The following is a 21312-nucleotide window of genomic DNA, read 5'->3' as shown; positions in this document are numbered from 1 at the left end:
AAAGTTGTTCTGTCTAGAAGTTTAAATTCCCTAAATTAAAATCCACACTTCTAATAATCTACCTTATTTCAGAAGAGCAAATCACGTGGGTACTACGGTTTCTGGTCCAACAGAATAGAATTTAAGATTAATTTAGAAACAACAGGTGTAATATCTCAACTTCATTGAAACTTTTGGCCAGCGCTGTGGCTCACTAGGCTAATCCTCCGCCTACAGTGCCAGTACCCCGGGTTCTAGTCCCGGTTGGGGCGCCGGATTCTGTCCCGGTTGCTCCTCTTCCAGTCCAGCTCTCTGCTGTGGCCCAGGAAGGCAGTGGAGGATGGCCCAAGTGCTTGGGCCCTGCACCCACACAGGAGAACAGGAGGAAGCACCTGGCTCCTGGCTTTGGATCGGTGTGGTGCGCCAGCCGAAGCGGCCATTTGGGGGGTGAACCAATGGAAGGAAGACCTTTCTCTCTCTCTTTCTCACTGTCTAACTCTACCTGTCAAATTTAAAAAAATAAATAAAATAATGTCAAAACAGGGGCTGGTGCTGTGGCACAGTGGCTTCAGTCACCACCTGCAGCACTGGCATCCCGCATGGGTGCCAGTTCGAGTCCCAGCTGCTCCACTTCCAATCCAGTTCCCTGCTAATGTGCCTGGGAAAGCAGCAGCAGACAGTCTAAGTCTTTGGGACTTAGGAAGCCAGAAGAAATTCTTGGCTCTTGGCTTCAGCGTGGCCTAGTCCTGGCCACTGCAGCCATTTTGGGAGTGAACCAATGGATGGAAGATCTTTCTCTCTGTTTCTCCCTCCCTCTGTTTGTAAGCTGTCTTTCAAATAAATAAATCTTTTTTAAAAAAATGTGGCAAATTAGCTGAAGTCCACTAAGTTTCCTCCAGTACAAAGTGAATTACAGCCTGCCATTTTGATTCCAATCAATGCCACATATAAATTCAGAATTATGGATATACAGACCATATTTAGGAAAAAGCTACATTTATCATCCAAATCACTGAAAAGAAAACCATACATGACACAATTTTTAACTTAACTGCATACTCATATTAATCTCAAGTAACACACAAATACTTTCACTTACCCCTAAAGAGTTAACCACCTTAAATATTATCATCTGAATCTCTCTTCAAATCCATGTGGTCAAACTTAACCTTCATTGCAGTGGTATAAAGCTATGTGGCCTGAGGCAGATGTTTGGCATATTAAGATGCCACTTAGGAGGCCAACTTCTCTTATCAGAGTACTTGTATTCAGTCTCTGGCTCCGGCTCCTGATTCCAACTTCCTGCTAATCAGACCATGAAAGGCAGTTGTGGTGGCTCCCTGCCACCCATGTGCGAAAACTGGATTGAGCTCCTGGCTCCTGCCTTTGGCCCAGATCAGTCCCAGTCACTGTGGGCCCTGGAGAATTGAAGTGGCAGATGAGAGCTTTCTCTCTTTGTTTCTCTGACTCTCAAATAAATAATTTTTTTTTTTTATTTGACAGATAGAGCCAGACAGTTTGAGAGACAGAAAGAAACGTCTTCCTTCCGTTGGTTCACTCCCCCAAATGGCTGCCACAGCCGGTGCCGCACAGATCTGAAGCCAGGAGCCAGATGCTTCCTCCTGGTCTCCTATTCAGGTACAGGCGCCCAAGCACCTGTGCCATCCTCCACTGCCCTCCCAGGCCACAGCAGAGAGCTGGACTCGAAGAGGAGCAACCGGGACCAGAACCCAGTGCCCATATGGGATGCTGGCGCTGCAAGGCAGAGGATTAACCAAGTGAGCCACGGCGCCAGCCCACAAATAATTTTTTTAAAAATCTAGTAGTGAGTATTTTGTGCACCAGTTAAAACACCATATGCCATATGAGAGTACCTGGATTCAAGTTCCAACCCCAGTCCCAATACAAGCTTCTGGCTAACACACACCCTGGTAGACAGCAGGTGATGGTGTAAGTACTTGGGTCCCTACAACCCACAAAGGAGACCGGGATAGTGGTCAGGCTCCTAACTTTGGCCTGCCTCGGTCGAGCTGTTTTCAGCAATTGTGGAGAGAACTTGTGGATGGAAGAGTGATCTTTCCCTTTCTGTTTAGTCTTTCAAATAAATAAAAATTAATTACATCTTTCCAACTTAAAAGCCATGCATTGATGACCAAAGCTACAGCTCTGGTATCTAAAAACACATTTTCTTGATTTGTCAATACAATACATAATACAGTTTTGGAACTTGGGCAGGTTTCCTCTGATTCTCAGTAAGCTTAAGTGTCTTACCAACATCAACAAGTGTTCAAGAAATCAAATTAAATTCATATCAGCAAAACATGACTATGATCACTGACAAACGTTTCTACAATCAATGAGAATTGTGGCTTTTAGCTTATTGGTACTGTCTCACCATCACATAGTCTACTCAAGATTTCTCCTATTTAGCCTTTATAGGATGCACATATCTGCATTTATGTGTATATATAAAAAATGAGATATGCTGGTTTTAATTTTTAAAATTTATTTATTTTATTTGAAAGACAGACTGGGGTGGCTGGAGGAGGGATTATTAACTATCTCCTATTTGCTTGTTCACTCCCCAAATGCCCAACAGCTGGGATTGGGCTAGGCCAAAGCCAGAACTCAATCCAGGTCTACTACCTGAAGGGCAGGGGTCCAACTACTTGAACTATCATGTGCTACCTCCCAGGATGCACATTAATAGGAAGTTGGACATGACAGCACAGCCAGAACTTGACGCCTGACATTCTAAGGTGGGATGCAGGAATCTCAGGCAATGTCTCAACCAATGTGCCACATGTCCACCCCAGAGTATGTTTTAATGAAAACTATTACAGGTACAGATCCTGTTCTTCAGACTATGTAAGAGTATACTACACATGGTGGGCCAACATAAACTGTTGGACAAACAAGGCCCTCTTGTGAACTCTATGGAGTAAAGTAATAGGGGTTGCTAGCACTCCTGGGCATGACCTCTCAGCACTTTCACTTCCCCATTTTTAATGACACATTTGCTACTCATTTTTACTTCAATAGCCCCTCAGCACCATAATACACAACCTAATGTAAGGAACAGGAAATTTAAGAAGTAGAAACATCTTATCAGTAGTTTGAGAATGAGAACAGGCAAGACTAGTTTTCTTGGACTTCAAATAGCTAAATACAGAGAAAAGGCAGCAATGGTGTACTCTGGAAGTATCAAACAGGGAAAGAAGAAATATCATCCTCTGTTCTTCCCTCCTATATTTCAATTTACAAGGACCTCCCATGGAGAACGGTGTGAGAAACACACTGTTGCCAAGTTTTAGCTGGGGCAAAACCAGTAGAGGAGAAAGAATGCGAGGAAGTGGGGGGAGCAAATGCTCAAAAGCAGACCCTTTTAAATAAAACAACTTAGAACCTTCAGACATTGTAAATCTGTCAGCAGTCCTTTGTAGGGGTTCTCTCAGTTATACTTTCCTGGATTTGTGCTAAACCCAAGACAACTATCAAAGCCCTCTCTTAGCAATCTCTTTGCCCCCAGGCTGCACTATGGCAGACACAAATACTTCTGTAATCCACCTCCCTAGTCTTCCTAAACATACATTGTCATTGTGTCACTACCTTGATTCCAGTCCTTCAGGACTCCTCAGAGCCTGGAAGAAAATTCATTCTTAAACCAGACATTCAAAACTCTATCACTATCATGATCAGCATTATCAGCAGTCTAATTTTGAACTTCACTTTGCATCATCACCGTTATTTTTAATCTCTTCTTACCTCCTTCCATGTCTTCTTGCATGTAGCAAAGACATCTGAAATGCTCTTTAAAATGAAATGAAATCTTGTAAATATTTATTTATTTTTTACTCTAAGAAACATCTAATCCACCTTACTTCTCAGTAAGTCTAAAAGTTCTATGCTCTAAGCAGGAAGATCTACCCAACAGTCTCACTCAGTGTTCATTTTTCCTTCCTCACTGTGGATTCCATTACCTCTAGTCAAATCTTATTTATCTTACAAAATGGAGAACAGGTGTCTGTCCCTCTCTTCCATCCCTCCATTTTAGGTCAAATTATCTTGCTTCTCCTTAACCACTCATGGCAACTAACAGATCACACAATCAGTACTTTGCTTTCACAAGATGCTCTCATTCATGTGTGTTAGTTTTTTTTTTGTTTTTTTTTGTTTTTTTAAACAAGAAGTTTACTTGAACAACAAGACGCTTGACTTGAAGGGAAAACTATCTAGGATTCATTTTTTTCAGAGTAATTTACCCCTACTTAAAGACAGATTGCCCTACATGTAACAGCTATGTACAAAAAAGTTATAAAATTGTCCTTGGAGGCCGGCACCGAGGCTCACTAGGCCAATCCTCCGCCTTGCAGCGCCGGCACACCAGGTTCTAGTCCCGGTCGGGGCGCCGGATTCTGTCCTGGTTGCCCCTCTTCCAGGCCAGCTCTCTGCTGTGGCCAGGGAGTGCAGTGGAGGATGGCCCAAGTGCTTGGGCCCTGCACCCCATGGCAGACCAGGAGAAGTACCTGGCTCCTGCCATCGAATCAGCACAGTGCGCCGGCCGCGGCGGCCATTGGAGGGTGAACCAACAGCAAAAGGAAGACCTTTCTCTCTGTCTCTCTCTCTCACTGTTCACTCTGCCTGTCAAAAAATAAATAAATAAAAATAAAATGTCCTTGGTTTTATAATGATAAATGAAAAACATTAAAATTCGCGAAGCAAACAAGGTATGCAAGGATTTTTATGTTGTTGGTTTTTTTTGTTTTGTTTTGTTTTGTTTTGTTTTGTTAAAACAGTGAGAGCAAAATAACTTACTGGAATATAATGATAAGAGCTGAATGAGCATGCCACTCATGGAGAAAGGGGGTATTTTCACAGAACGAGGAATTTTCCCCATTCCATCTCCATTTGATGTCAATCAAAACATACCATTGGCCATTTAGTTTAAAAAAAAAAAAAGGAGAGAAAGAAAAAAAAATGCAATATGCTTGTGCACATACACCAGTTACTTTATGTACAATAAAGGAATGGGGAGGGGAAATGAAAGAATAGAAGACTATGCTGCAGTAGTCAGGGTGTGGTGGAACCCAGTCGCAAGATTCAGAGAATTTATCATCAACAATGGCTAATACAAATTCAAGAGCATAGTATCTACCTTGTAAATACTTACTGAATTCAAAGTCCAGTTAGCATTTTCACATGTAACAACATGTGAATCTCTATGGATTTAAAATATGATAAAGTGAAACAACATAATGAAGAGTGCATCAGATTTTCACGCAACATGGATAGTTTCTACAGAGGTCTCCAGAATATCTAGATCTACAATGTTTACTTTTTCTATAAAGGTTGTCTTTTTGCAATACTGACTTCTGTAAGAAATCATCAGACCAGATCATTAATAATATATGCAATGCAAATTATGCTGAACACACTGTCTTTCTTCCTTTGATGGCTTGGTATAAACATGAAATGTCTTAGGGGCATCATGAATATTATGATCATGCCCCCAGGAGATTAAAAAACTGAGTTTCAACTTGCTTATGACACCCCCTAAAAAGAAATTTCTTAATATAAATCCCTGATGTCAGCTTGCTTGCCTATGACTTGCTAGCAAAGAACTGGAATAGAAAATGGGCAACTGCTTAACTTCCTGGATAGTTTAAAATGGCTACCTTTTTGAATATTTAATTATTGTAACAAAAGCTGAAGCATCCTTTTACCTAGCTTTGTCTTCTTTGTTGAAATCTTCTTCACTATTTTTTCAATGTCATTTGATGTCTGAGTATTCAATACATTCTCTATTATTAATGTCCTTCCAGGAGAATATGTCACCTCAACCCCCTTGGTCTGATTCAACACTCTATTATACTCCACAATGTAAAAGAAAATTTCACTATCAAGGTATTTTTCTGTCTTTTTTCCATCCATGCCTCAAATTTTCTACATTAAGCTATTTCCTATAAGTCTTTTTCTATGTTCCACATTTAACAGAATCTTAGCCTTTAAATTATCAAATATGCCATTATATTTTAAAATGAAAATCTTGTGTTATAGCTCTACGATTCATCTTCTTTAAAATAGCTACTCTGGAATAACATTTTATATTCTGGTTCACACCAGAGTTGATAGGTAAAATAGAACTATCTGTACTAGCAAGTAAAAAAGTAGGCAGGTAAGATCTAAAACACTAAACATAAAAATTTTGTGAACTTAAGAGGAGCCCAAGTATTTGGAATGTTGAGGAATCTGAGGTCAAAATAGGATTTTAAAAAAATCTCCCCATTCAGCCCAAATCTCAAGTGTTATATTTGTAATGCTTTTGAAGATAGTCTATAATTCTCTGTTCACCAAGAATTTTACTTTGCAATAGCCTGAAGTATTAACACAATTATTCTGCCTTCATTTTGCTAAAAATCAACAAAAAGTTAAATTTAACAAATATTGCAAAACAATTCACTTCATCAGCACAGTAAAATGGTTCAAAGTATTTAGAATGTGGCTTTGTACCGTAAGGGTCAACTACTTTTAAACCAGATTCAAGAGAACGGTGTGGTTAGCCTAGAGGTCAGAAGCCAGTTAAGATACTGCATTCCAAGTCAGAGTAACTGGGTTCTGTGACCAGCTCCAGCTTCTGACTCAAGCTTTCTGCTAATGTAGACCCTAGGAGGCAGTAGTGATGGCTCAAGTGACTGATTCCTGCAACCCACATGGAAGATCTAGATGATATTTCTGGATCCCAGCTTCACACCATAGTGGTCATTTAAGGCGTGAGACATCATGTGGGAGCTTGTTCTTTTTTTTTTTTTTAAGCTAGATTCAATTATTCTGATAATACTATTATATTGATTGAAGTAATATTTCTCTTCCCCCACAAACTTGTCTACCCTTCAATGAACACTGTGGCAATGGGGTACCTAGTAAAGATCCATCTCAAACAGTCACTTTAAAAAACAGCAAAAGGGCAAACTTTTAGCCTGGCAGTTAAGATGTCCAGGTACTGTATCAGAGCACCTGGGTTCAATATGTTGCTCTAGCTTCTGATTCCAATTCCTTCTAATGTGGACCCTGCAAAGTAACATTATGGCTCAAGTAATTGAGTTCCTATCACTCATGTGGGAGACCTGGTTGGAGTTCCTGACTTCTGGCTTCAGTCCCAGTCCAATTATTCCTATCCTATTTTAACTTCCTGTGTCTTAAACATTAATTTGCATTCCAAAATGCTGTTTTGGTAAGCGGACTTTTGATCAACAGAAACAAAGTAATAGATAATGGTTAATTTTCAACACTAGCCTAGAAGCAGTAGCTAACTTGCTACAAAGCTAAACAAAAGACCTAAATGATCTTGTGTAACTCCTCTCTCTAAGTAGTTGGTCTATTTTTCAGATTTAGGACCTAATGATTTCACAACTGCCCCCCTACCCTACAATCCTCTAGCTCTTACCTCCTTCCCAGCTCTATTTTCTACTCCTTTCATTAGGTTACAATGGCATAGCAGCAAACAAGTAGATGGGGAAAGTAGAAATGTTCTGAGGACACGAGGTCAACTCTGTATTTAGCAATACATGAAAATTCAGTGACACTATTAGGAGCTCTGAGGCCTTTAGGGAAATGATTAATTCATATGAGTTTTTCTCTCATGAATGGAATTGGTGACTTTACAAAATAAATTGAAGGGAGTATGTTTATCCTTTCTGCCACATGAAGACACAACAAGATGGTACCATTTACGAAGCAGAGAGCCAGCCTTCACCAGACACTGACTGAATCTGCTGGTACCTTGATCCTGGCCTTTCTAGCATCTAGACATGTGAGAAATAAATTTCCGCTATGTAGAAAATACCTAGAATGTGGTTTTTTTTTTTTTTTTTTTTTTTGCTATAGCAGCCTAAATTAAGGACTATCCTGTTCACTTAGCTGACTTTCCAAAAATAACTCATGAGTTCCATCTTTCCAGGGAAACTGTCCATAGCAAACTCAACACCTATGACCAATAAATTCATAAATTCCTGTTCCACCACATGGACTGCAAGCTAACCTACAAATCGGTAGGGGTTTGTTTCCAACATTTTAAATGTATTACTGTAATGATGTGATTGGGTTAAGTATAAGTAAGCCAATGATATAAATACGAAAAATTTTTGATGAAAGATAATTAAAGTGCTTTTAAAAAACTAAACAAAAGAGGAATAAAATCTCGTTTATTAAAATTCTTAGGCACTTGGGTATTCTCTCAGCTTTGAAGAGAAAAAAAAATTTATAAGAGGCCTAAGTTTTTAAAATCTTGCAAAGATGTGGGGGGGGGGTGGCATCATGGCACAACAGCTTAAGTCACCATTTGCAATGCCAACATTCCATATCAGAGTGCCAGTTTGAGTCTGAGATCTGGATGGAGTTTCTGGCTCTTGGCTTTGGCCTAGACTAGCCTCAGCTATTGGAGCCATTTGGAAAGTGAACCAGAGGAAGAAAGCTATCTCTTCCTCTGCCTTTCAAATAAATTAAACTTTTAAAGGCTTATTGGGTGCCATTTAACAGTGATTTTATTCTGTACCTGTGGTTCTTAACCATTTTTGAGTTATGAACTCCTAGGGAAATTTAATGAATGGTACAGCCCACCTCTTTACTTAAAAATACAAATGAACATACAACATGTAGTTCTGGTGACTTCTGTACTTTTACCCCATATCCCCCACAAAGTTCATCAACCTGTGGCTCTGTGGATCCCAGGCTTCAAAACATTTCATCATCACCCGTCAGCCTTGTATTAGTGCAGCAGAAACAAACTGCATAAGGTCTAATCTCAACATTGCTAAGATCTCATTAACGATAGCTCAGACCAGCTAATACCATCCACTGACCTCTCAGTGAGTTTATTAAACTTAAATAATAAAGGATACTGAGTTTCATTTAAGTTATTGCCCAGGACCCGCCCATATGATTGACTGGTTAGGAATTCTTTATAGTTCTTTGTAATACCAGGCTACAACCCACAAACAAAATGACTAATCACCTAATGCACGCTCTAATTCTCAGGATACGATAAAAAGAAAATCAGGCTGGAATCAGAAAAAGTTTTTGACTTAGAATGGTAGCTATTTTGTGGCTGGTGCCAAGGCTTAGTGAGTAAAGCTGCCGCCTGCAGGGCCTGCATCCCATATGGACGCCAGTTCGGGTCCCAGCTGCTTTACTTCCGATCCAGCTCTCTACTGTGGCCTGGGAAATCAGTGAAAGATGGCCCAAGTCCTTGGCTTCTGCACCCGTGTGGGAGACCCAGAAGAAGCTCCAGGCTCCTGGCTTTGGATCAGCACAGCTCTGGCCACTGTGGCCATTTGGGGAGTGAACAATCGGATGGAGGATCGATCGATCAATCTCTCTCTCTGCCGCTCTGTAACTCTGCCTTTCAAATAAATAAATAAATCTTTTTTAAAAAAGAAAATTTTATTAAAAAAAATGGTTTAGTTATTTCTTCTCTCAGATGCAGTGAGTGTCATCCACGAAGTAATCTATCCTAATAAGGTTTTCCTTCCCACACAGTAAGAACTACACAAAATCACGGGTAGATAAGACATGTCAAATCATTTGTTCAAACATATAGTCTCTCTTTCTGAATTCCTCCACTGTAAAACCCTGGTTTTTGAGTCATGAATGGCAAATCCAACTTGTCATTATTAAGCATTTTCACTTCTAGATCAGTTTCCCCAGCTGCTTCAACCAAAAACCTAGGAGTCATTCTAAACTCCTCCCTCTCTTTTATTCCCTGCAAGCAAGTAATCATCAAGTTATTCCAGTTAGCTTCCTAATTATTTCTCAAGGCTGTTCCTTCCTTTCAATTTAGGTCCTCACATGTCAACTGGTTTCCTGGCTGTGTTTGGTTTCTGACAATCTCTATCTCCTAACAATCTTTCCAAAATAACTGGTTGCTTCACTCATCAACTTAAAAGCCTTATGACAGCTTAAAAATTTCTCAGCTTAAAAATCTCTCAATGTACCTACTCAAGAAGGCAGGAGACACAGTATGCTAGAATTCCCCCTGTGTGCTGACCTTACATATTTCACCAGTTTCATCTCACAGGTGCTTCACTCCTCTTTCTATTCTTACCTTCTGTTCTCTCAGCACACCATACTGTTTCCTGCCTGTGCACCCTCTGCTTAAAAGAACCTTCTTTACTACAACTCCAATCCCATTCCATGGTTTGTTTATGGAACTTTGCCCACTCAGCTCTAAAGGAAATATTAAGATGTCAAAAGATGTTTATGACAGCATTACCTTTCATAGTTGAAAAACTGAAAACACTTTATCACCATTGAGCCCAACAGAGGCTCAGGTATATTTGAGATCTGGCTCACCCATTACCCACCACCATGACTGAGAAAGGCATTGCCTAGAGGTGTAAGGAATGGCAACCTTGCTTTACAGGGGGATGATGATGGCTTCGCACATTAAATTCATAAAGCTGCCAAAGCTTTAGACAAGTGTCAAGCCCATCTTCATGTGCCTGCATCCAACTGTGATGAGCCTGTGCATGCCCAGTTGGTAGGGGCCCTTTTCACCAAAGATGTCATGGAAGAGTATTTCAAACGTAAGAAGTGAATAAACAAAAAACTGAACACAAAAACCACAAACAAGCCGGCGCCGCGGCTCACTAGGCTAATCCTCCGCCTAGCGGCGCCGGCACACTGGGTTCTAGTCCCGGTTGGGGCGCCGGATTCTGTCCCGGTTGCCCCTCTTCCAGGCCAGCTCTCTGCTGTGGCCAGGGAGTGCAGTGGAGGATGGCCCAGGTGCTTGGGCCCTGCACCCCATGGGAGACCAGGAAAAGCACCTGGCTCCTGGCTCCTGCCATAGGATCAGTGCGGTGCGCCAGCCGCAGCGCGCCGGCCACGGCGGCCATTGGAGGGTGAACCAACGGCAAAGGAAGTCCTTTCTCTCTGTCTCTCTCTCTCACTGTCCACTCTGCCTGTCAAAAAATTAAAAAAAAAAAAAACACAAATAAAAAAGCTGAGAACAATCTGAATCCTCCTAACATGGAAATATTTTAGTAAGTTATAAGGGATTTTTATGATGAAGTATCATGTAACCACCAAAAATGTTTTAAATTTAATGACATGAAATGCTAAATAAAGCCATAAAATTGGGCATATAGAATGATTCTTACTATGTAACAAATATTGTACAGATACATAAAAGAGCTAATTTGCAGAAAATACAGCAAAACATGAAGCATACTCATCTATGGGTAACAGAATTAAGTGCAATTTTTCACTGTTTTCCACTGACATTTTAAACAGTGAACATGTATATGGGTATTTCAAAACATTTGTTGAAAAATGGAATTAAAAGATGTGTTCATTTTGGTGCACAGAGGTTTTATAATCCATGCAAAATTTTTATGATATGCATTTTCCCATGAACTTTTTGAAGATCCTTTAAATATGTATTTCAGATTTTTTGCACCAAAATAACTATCTTTAAAATTAAATTTTCCATGAACTTTCTAAAATATCACCATATTACTCTAAAAATTAAAAAACTTTGAAAATATCTTAAAACTATGAAAACTTTCCTAGAACCTTCTCAATCACACAAACTTAATCATTTGCCCCCTGATTAAAATAAAATAAGCTTTCTCTGTAAGACATATCACAGTCTGTTTCAGACTTTATCATCTTATAGTTTAATACATGCTTGCCAAGGAGTTGTCTGAGGATGGGACATGGCTCATCTTTAATCCCTATTGCCTGACTCCTGGTAGAGGCCAGTTACCTATTCATAAAGTTAAGTTACTCTTACACTGCTGGTAACATGCAAATGATCAACAAATGCTTAATATTTCATAAATGTAAATAATTACTATACTATACTCAATAAATATTTGCCATGTCCTATAAAATCCTAGGTACTGTCACAACCTCTGTGGATACTTGCCCTTGTGGGGCAAGCAGAAGAATCCTTGCCCTTGGGAAGCCCATGTTCTATTGTGCAGAAACAAAAATAAACTGGCCCATGGCAGGGAGGGAAATGCTATAAAGACAATGAGGGATGAGGGGAGGCAGGGAAGATCTGAGGGAAGAGTACAACACCAAAGGCATACTGAAGATGACATATGACAAGATTGGAGGTAAGCAGTAGCTGTAGAATGAAACAACAGAAGGTAGAGTCAAAAACACCCAGGTTTCCATTCCTGCTCTGTGAGTTTACTAGTTAGGCAAATCAAGTATTCTCTGGATCTCAATTAGAATAATAACCCTTAACTCACAAGAACATGTAAGGATTAAATAAGGTAATTTTTTTTTAATTTTTTTAAATTTTTTTTGACAGATAGACAGTGAGAAAGAGAGACAGAGAGAAAGGTCTTCCTTCCGTTGGTTCACCCCCCCAAATGGCCGCTACGGCTGGCGCAGCACAGATCCGAAGCCAGGAGCCAGGTGCTTCTTCCTGGTCTCCCATGCGGGTGCAGGGGCCCAAACACTTGGGCCATCCCATCCTCCATTGCCCTCCTGGGCCACAGCAGAGAGCTGGACTGGAAGAGGGGCAACCAGGACTAGAACCCGGCGCCCATATGGGATGCCAGTGCCACAGGCAGAGGATTAGCCAAGTAAGCCACGGTGCTGGCCCTAAATAAGGTAATTTGTGTGAAAAAGGTGAGGCAATACTTGGCATTCTGGTCCTCCTCTTTGTATTACCATCATCTATTTAGAGAAGGACATTAAAGTACAATACTAACCAAAAGCTATAGTACATGGATTATAATTTCCAGTCAAAGAAACTTAACTACGTGAATGCTATGTTTTTGATCAGAGAATTCTGTAATAGTTACACAGCTAACAAAACAGTACTTAGGCTATCCTTCTTTAACTGTTTTACTAACATTAGAATTCCACTATTGTTTACAACTATTTTAAGCAATTTGGCAGAGTTGAATAGTCTATTCATAAAATTAAAGGCAAACACAAGAACAGACTTGATAATTGATGCAAAAGTTATCTCTGCCTTGCTCCATAATCTATGAACTTTACTAGTCTTCTCTACTTTTAATCCTCCTCAGGTCTAGGTTCTATTTCTCTAGTCCAAAACAGAAAAGGAGAATTTCTACCTTGGATTGCAAAAGAGAGGTGCTTCTTGGTACATTTACCTCTTGCCTCCTTTAACTGCTACTTACCTGGAACCTAAAAACTAGGATTCTTGGAGTTTGAACAGGGAGGTAGATTGTCAGAAGATATTTCCTCTGAAATACTTTCATCCCCAATCAGTTCTCTGATCTTACTACATCTTTGTTTTTTAACAAAATTATTTATTTGCAGTTCAGACATAAAGAGCTCCCATCAGCTGATTCACTTCCCCAGATGCCTGCAACAGCTGAGGCTCAGGCAGGTCAAGGCAAAAAGCCTGGAACTCAATCCAGGTTTCCCACACAGTGGCAGGTACCCAATGAGCCATCACTTGCTGCCTCCCAAGGTGGCACATTTAGGGTGAAGCTGGAATTGGCAGTGAAGCTACGATTTGAACCCAGGCACTGCTGTATGGAATGTGGGCATCTTAACTGCTGGACAAAACACCTGTCCCCTTAATATTTCAGACAGAAAATCTGTTGCCCTTTACATCTCTGCTTTCCAATCCCACCTGCCTAGAATGAGTGAACGAACGGCTGAATGGGACTACTATAACCTGCTCTTTACTAGCCTACTAGTCAGGAAATTCACTCCTGAATACTTCTTTTAAAAAATACATTTAGGGGCAAGCATTGTGGTATATCAGATAAAGCTGCCACCTGCAATGCTGGTATCCCATATGGGGGCCAGTTCATGTTTAGGCTGCTCCACTTCTGATTCAGCTCCCTCTAATGGCCTCGGAAAAGCAGCAGCAGATGGCCCAAGTCTGGGCCCCTGTTACCCACAAGAGAGGCCTAGAGGAAGCTCCTGGCTCCTAGCTTTGGCCTGGCCCAACCAACCCCGACTGTTGCAGCCATCTATGGAGTAAACCAGCAGACAGAAGATCTCTCTCTCTCTCTCCCTCTGCTCTCAGTATAACTCTTTCAAATAAATAAATTAAAAAATTTTTTGAGACAAAAAGAGGCAAGAAATGTTCTCACCCGCTGGTTCACTCCCTAAGCACCTACAATGACCAAGGTAAGACTGGGGCCAAAAGCCAGGATCTGCAAACACAATCCAGTTCTTCCCAGTGGGTAGTAGGAACCCAATTACCTGAGCCACTCTTGCTGTCTCCCAGGGTCTGCATTGGCAAGAAGCTGGAGTTGAGAGCTAGAGCCAGGAATTGAACCCAAGTCCCAATTTAGGACTCAGACATTTTAACTACTAGGCTAAATGTCCATGCTCTCCTTAATATCCCTAAGTGTTATTGTCAGAGTTACCCTGACAATTCTGGTCATTCTGGTCAGTTGTATTGTGAATAACGACTTGAGAAGTCAGAAACAAACCAGGTTATCATGAAAGGGTAAATTAACTCTAAAAGAATGAGTTGGGGGGTGGGAACCTGACTCAGTAGCTAGGACATGGCTTGTAACGCCTGCACCCCATATTGGAGTGCTTGAGTTCAAGTCTCAGCTCTTCTTTCAATTCCAGCTTCCTGCTATTGCACACCCTGAGAGTCAGTAGATGATGGCTCAAGTAGTTGGGTCCCCACTACCTACACGGGAGACCCAAACTGAGTTCCAGGCTTGCAGGTTCCTGGCCCAGGTTAGGCAATTGTGGGCACTGGGGGAATAAACCGCAGATGAAATCTCTCTTTCTTCCCCATCCGGCTCTGCCTTTCAAATACATTTAAAAAAAATTTTTTTAAAGGATGAGTTTGTAGACAATGAAAAGGTACCAAAAAATTTAACTGATAAGATGAGAGCTAGAGGTCTCATCTACTAGCTGCCATAAACCTTTGGTATCAGAGAAGAACCCTGCTTATTTCTTGGCCTATATACACAAAGTTACAACCCAGAAACTATGGGGTCTCCATAAAACATGATAGCACAGATAATATATTTTTACAAACTGAAGATATCAGTTATGACATTAAATACATTCACCTATATTACCATATTCTATGGTTGCCTGGAAGAGAAATATCAGAACAGAAAACCTGTCTTGAAAAATGTTAAATATACTATACTCTTGAATTAAAAGATAGAACTGGAACTTCGGTTTAAATTTCCATTTAATGAACACCCCTACTGTTAGGCATTTCTAGGTCTTCTGGACTTGGTAGCACTGATCCTTTAATTGGTTGCATTGAGTTACCAAAGAAAGTTACTTTTTCTCCTGTTCTATTTGATCTTGGCCTTGAAATGAATTTGAATGTTTGAGGAATGAAGCTATTTGGCTGTACAATAGCCTATGCATACATAATCAGTACACAATGTTTCCTCTCTTTGTGCATATAACTTCTGTGATCAAATGATATAAAGGCAGTTTGGTGCCCATTTCTGTATATCTCCTCTGCGGCCTACCAACAAAGATTTATGTCATAACATTTATTATTTCTGAGAATTATGTAATAGTGCTTCTGGGGAGAAAAGAGTAGGCTTTATTCCAACATGCTAAGTTATTGCAGTATTTTAATTCACTAGTACTTTTCTATTTTAAGTTTAGTCAAAATGTAAATATTAGAATAGTTTCACACTAAGAAATTTATATGCCCAGTGCCTGTAAAGAACACTAAAGGGTACCAAAGCTAAATGCAGCAGAATTGAAGTTTAGCAGATGGAAGGGCATCTGAGCCTACACAGAACGAGCTGTCCACAAGGTATAAGGGTCAGCCGTACAAAATACCTTGTGAGGCTACTACTGCAAGCATGCAACCTTCCCAGGAGAGCCCCTCTGAAGTCGGGGCTCCATTATCTCAACTCTCAAGATCCAAATCTGGGGCTACATGTCTGACAACCACACTGGCCCCTTCAGAGAGCCAGTTATGGCCTCCAGGGAAGTGGTGTTAAGGACCTTCAAATAAGAGCCTTAGGATCTCCAGAACTACCAAAACCTACACTTGTAGCAGTTGGGAAATTTAAGAGGTTAAGCATTTCTCCTATCAGCAATTAAAATGTTCACAGAGCAAGGAAAACTCTTAAACCTGAATGAGCCATAAGCAGATACAGATCGCCACAAATCTACACCATTCCTGTGACACAAGTCTATACTCCTAAGCCCTCAGAGCAGCCTCTCTTTCTAGAATATGCAGTCAATAACACAAAGTGCCTTTCAATGCTCTTCCACTCATGCTGGACACATCTTTCTAACCCCTCTCTACTTCCAGATGTCATCAGCGAGCATTTAAATCTGGACTACTGAATATCAACAGTATTTCCTCTATTAAACTCTCACTCTGATGTTTGGCAGTCATCCAAGAGCCATAACAGTATTCCTATAACAGTATCTAATTTTCAGAACACTCTGTACACACTGTTTCATAAAGCAATCCCAAAAGCCAGGCATTCATGCTGCACACTCACTGCCACCACCTCCCCTCCATTTTTGCAGACTAGGAAAAAGAATCCCTGGAGAAGGGATTTGACTCTGAATACTAATGACAGAGCTAAGGCTTTGACTAGTGTCTTCCTCATTCCAAGATTCATGGGTTGTTCATTACCGTATGTTCCCTTCCATCTAATTCTTTCCTCTGTAAAATCCACATGGCTTAATCAAATTTTTTATATCGGAGTTGTTTACTTTGTTAGGCCAAATCTTTTGATACGTGCTGATCAAAACAGTTGAAAAATCATCAGAGCACTGACAACCAGTTTCAACTGAATAATCATTATGATTTGTGCAGCCCTTGAAAGACAGTGAAATAGGCTAACTAATGGAGCTAACTAATGGAAAAAGGTATGCAAGGAGAATATTGTATCTTTCTCAGAGGATACTTAAAAATATTACATGTCCAAGATTGTATTTCTGCAACAACTGACTGCAAGGTTGTTAAGAGTTTATATAAAGCTAACCATTTTTCAACATGCAAATTTGAAGAATACAGTCTAAATTATTAAATTAATGTTTTCAGTAGCATAGAAAACCCAGTATTTCCTAACCAATTCCTCTTTTAAATAGAATATAGATAATGTGGCTTGGCTGGCATTCACATCAATCATGCCATAATAGGTTCTGAAACAGTTTGTGGGGTTGGGTGGGCCTTAAGTGGTTTTGCATTAGACCAGTAGTTAAGAAAGCAACTAGAGAGGAAACTTCAGTTTTAAATATAGGTCACACCATCCTTATTCAAAAACATTCAGGGCTGGCACTGTGGCAGAGTGGGTTAAAGCTCTGGTCTGCAGTGCCAGCATACCATATGAGCACCAGTTCTAGTCCTGGCTGCTTCTCATAGCTCTCTGCTATGGCCTGGGAGGGCAGCAGAAGATGTCCCAGATCCTTGGGACCCTGCACCCAAGTGTGAAACCCGGAAGAAGCTCCTGGCTCCTGACTTCGGATCGACTCAGCTCTGGCCCGTTGTGGCCATCTGGGGAACGAAGCAGTGGACAGAGGACCTCTCTCTCTTTCTCTCTCTCTCTCCCTCCTCCCCTCCCTCTCTCTGTAACTCTTTCAAATAAATAAAAATAAATCTTTAAAAAATGTATAAACTAGAAATTTTATATTACTTCCTGAAAATGCAGGTTTCTTTTAAAAAATAAAAGTTAGTTGAAAAACATTGGTGTTTCCTAAAATTTAAAGAGTAGGCATATTTATTTCTTAATATCATTTATATTCTCACAAATTAAGTAATTTCTTCTTCTGTTATTGATAATCCACTAGCAAAATTAACACTAAATTATATTTAACTAGACTTACATCAGAAAACATAAAATTTTCTATAACTGCTAACTTGGGATGTAAGAATAAGAGAGTGACAAAGCAAAGATGAAGACAAAGCAGAATCTGAATTTTTTCCAAAAAATGCAATATTCAAAATTAGATAGTTTAAATAAATCAATAGGGAAAATATTGTCAACTGTTCAATCTTATTGGTGGTGTATCCATGGTCACGATATTTTTCTTCCTCTATTTCTGCAAATACAAAATTCTTTTAAAGCACTATTGCCAGGATATCTCATAGATTCTTCTGCATCTATACTGCACTATTAACTGATGTCATAGAGGCACTAAAGCCAAGGGGGTAGGAGCCATCAGCTTTGGAGGTAAATTGCCTCAGTTCAAATCCCACCTTTGCCAGTTACTAGTTGTGTGTAAATGCACTGACCTTCGATTTCTTTGTTTTTTTTTTTTTTTTTTTTTTTTTTGACAGGCAGAGTGGACAGTGAGAGAGAGAGACAGAGAGAAAGGTCTTCCTTTGCCGTTGGTTCACCCTCCAATGGCCGCCGCGGCCGGCGCACCGCGCTGATGCGATGGCAGGAGCCAGGAGCCAGGTGCTTTTCCTGGTCTCCCATGGGGTGCAGGGCCCAAGCACCTGGGCCATCCTCCACTGCACTCCCTGGCCACAGCAGAGGGCTGGCCTGGAAGAGGGGCAACCAGGACATAATCCGGCGCCCCAACCGGGACTAGAACCCGGTCTGCCGGCGCCGCTAGGCGGAGGATTAGCCTAGTGAGCCGCGGCGCCGGCCTGATTTCTTTGTTAGTATATGAGGATAGTAATAGTCCTCTACTTCAAAGGAGTTCCAGTGAAACACCACATTCAAAATGCCTAGCACAGGGCCTACCCCATAGTAAATGTTGGATTACCATGTCATTACAATGACCAGAGGCTGGGATCCTGAGGGTACTATCAGAGGGGGAAAATGAACAAATGGCATTACATTGAAGTTCGCGAATATTTAGGTTGCACTGCAGTACATGCACAATCCTGAGTGTACAGAAAAATACTAGTGACATTACATACAAGTTTGGGAATATCCAAGTTGCACTGCATGAAAAATCAGTAACCCATACTTAGATTAGATAATGCAGAGCCTTTGGTCACTATTAGAATAATAAGGGTAACCTAACAGTTACAGGACACTTTACTTCAGACCAGACACTATGCTACAGACTTCATATGAAGTTTCACATTTGAACTCATGTGGAGCAAAGAAGTTCGTGGACCTCAGTGGCCTTATTTATAGAAATGAAGTGGCTTTTAGATGTAAGTAATCCCAGAGGGAACAGCCACTCCAACCCAGGAGAGCAAATCAACTTTATTAGAATAAGGAAGCACATGTACTTTGGAAAACCACATTCAAATAGTTATTGCTTTTACAATATAAACCACATTAAGCAAAGTTCAAAAAACTTATTGTGTTGGTAGGCATTGGTAAAAGAAAATTAGGAAGTACTGGGGTAGATGCATGGATTTTTTAAAAAATATTTTAAAAAATATTAAGGCACATTAGGGTAGATCAGAGTTGATAAGTTGGTGTTCTATTAAATAAACTCTTCAACCTAAAGAAAAATATATTTTCAAAAATAAATGAAATCTTAAAAAGTCAACAACACTACTTGCTATTTTCTCATTTTTAGAAAAATTATTTAAATAAATGCACAAAGAAAAAAATCTGTACACAAGATGCAAGATGTTCTGCTTTTGTTTTTTAAGTATACCTGATGTAGCTATCAACACAAATTGCAATGAAGTCTCATAATATTCCAAGCCAAATTAGTTCTCTGGTTCTAACAGTCCTGCAAAACTCTACCTTTCCATTTTAACAAAGAAAAAGAATTGAGACATAACGTGCATGTGTATGTAATTCTTCCAGAAGTTAAATAAATAATGCTCATTTTTTTCAATCAAATATCTTCTCATATAAATCTTTTGGCCATTTTTGCCTACTCAGTAGCACCACCAAGGATACAAAGAGATCAAATCCAATGTAGTCCATTTGGCTCTTATTAGCACCACTGGTCAATAGCTTGCTGAGAAATAACTGGCAATCACCCACACTAGTCAGTATAGGGCCTGGTGAAATTTTGTGAATTTTAATCTCTCCCAATCTCCATTTTGGGAGCCAGTTAATCAAAGGCTTGTGTATTCAGACTCAGCTCCTAGAAAAAGGTAATTAGGTCTGTCCACACTATCAGTTCCCAAGCTCCAAACCTCCTTATACGATTTTAGGTTATCCGTCTAAGTCTGGATGTGGGTAGGAACTGTCAGAATAAAAACAGGGATGTTAGAAAGAGGGCCTCTCCTAACTGCCCTACCCCTTCCAAAAGCAGGCACATAAATTCCAGAAAGCAGATTTCTTCTTTTCTCTATCAAACGAATCATCTTGCGATGTCTCCTTATTTTATCAAAATAAACTTGAGAAAATGGGAAGATATTTTCCTTAATATTAAATTTTCCCATATCTGAAGGGCCCTTGTGAAAATTTACCAAGATCCTCTCATTAAAAACTCTCAAACACACAACTTAAAGATTCCTTGGCTCCCTTGGACTATCCAGAATGATAATTCCTGTTCTAATCTAGAGTCAAGTTCTTCTCAATAACTCCAGGCCCTCCTTAATGGATGGCAGCCATCACAAACATCTGAAATGTAAAGAGCAACAAAATGAAGGTTCCAATTACACCTGACACTTTAAATTGCCTCTGTCAAATTGTCAGTTCCGCCATCTTCCTGCAACACTCAAAGGATTTCCATTGGGTTTTCCTGACCACCCAAATTGGGTCTTGTCTGGAGCCTTCCGCGTTCCTTCCTTTCTCTTTGTTTTTTAACTGAGCCTTAAAGCTTACAGCCACATCAATTTGTAAAAGAAGGATGAGTGTTTGCTGGAGAGCAAAAGCCGCCCCCCCACCCGGTGAATACATATCCTCACCACCACTTTCCAACCCAGGATGTCCAGAACACTGCCAGCTGCTGTGGCTGTGGACTGGATCAGAAAACAAGAACAGAAAGAAGGGCATTCTCCATTTAATCTTTTTGTCTGAAGCACTTCCTGGGTTTTTCACTGGCATTTAACACCAAGACACAAGACTCATTTTTCATTAAAGTTGCAAGACTTTCACTTTGCCTAGTTTCAAATGGTGTAATTGATCTGTATTGTCTTCTTAAATAATCCAACTGGTGAAGGACACTGCAGCTTTAAATATTTCAGTGCTAGCTAGCAAATAGACTCCATTGCAATATGGCTCTGAAGGTCGTGTCCTATTGTCTCTTTCCTCTGGAAAAAAAAAAAAAAAGCCGAACAATTTCTAAATCCTTTTTCTAGGTAACATGGGAAGAGCTGCCCTAGGATTTCTATTCTTCCACCTCGATCATTTACAGCGCTCTGGGTGTTTATTGGAATCTCACACTTATAATTTTCCCGGCAGGAGCAATATGCCGATTGTTATTAATGATTCCAGCACCTTGGTGAGACATAAACACATGTGTTCACGTTAGTTTAATTGAGCATATGCAACTGTCTGAAATAGC

At 40.2% G+C, this 21312-nt stretch overlaps 1 protein-coding gene across 20 annotated transcripts in view; it reads right to left on the bottom strand.

The window, feature by feature from the left end:
* CPEB3 (cytoplasmic polyadenylation element binding protein 3) overlaps positions 1–21312 on the bottom strand; it is a 276927-nt gene that overhangs the window by 206725 nt on the left and 48890 nt on the right. The gene's annotated exons all lie outside the window — the stretch shown is intronic.

This window comes from Oryctolagus cuniculus, chromosome 15 (genome assembly GCF_051225735.1).
Source record: "Oryctolagus cuniculus isolate XC-2025 breed Fujian yellow rabbit chromosome 15, ASM5122573v1, whole genome shotgun sequence".
Lineage (NCBI taxonomy): Eukaryota > Metazoa > Chordata > Mammalia > Lagomorpha > Leporidae > Oryctolagus > Oryctolagus cuniculus.
Note: the sequence above shows the minus strand (reverse complement) of the source record. Positions and strands in the feature narration are given on the sequence as shown.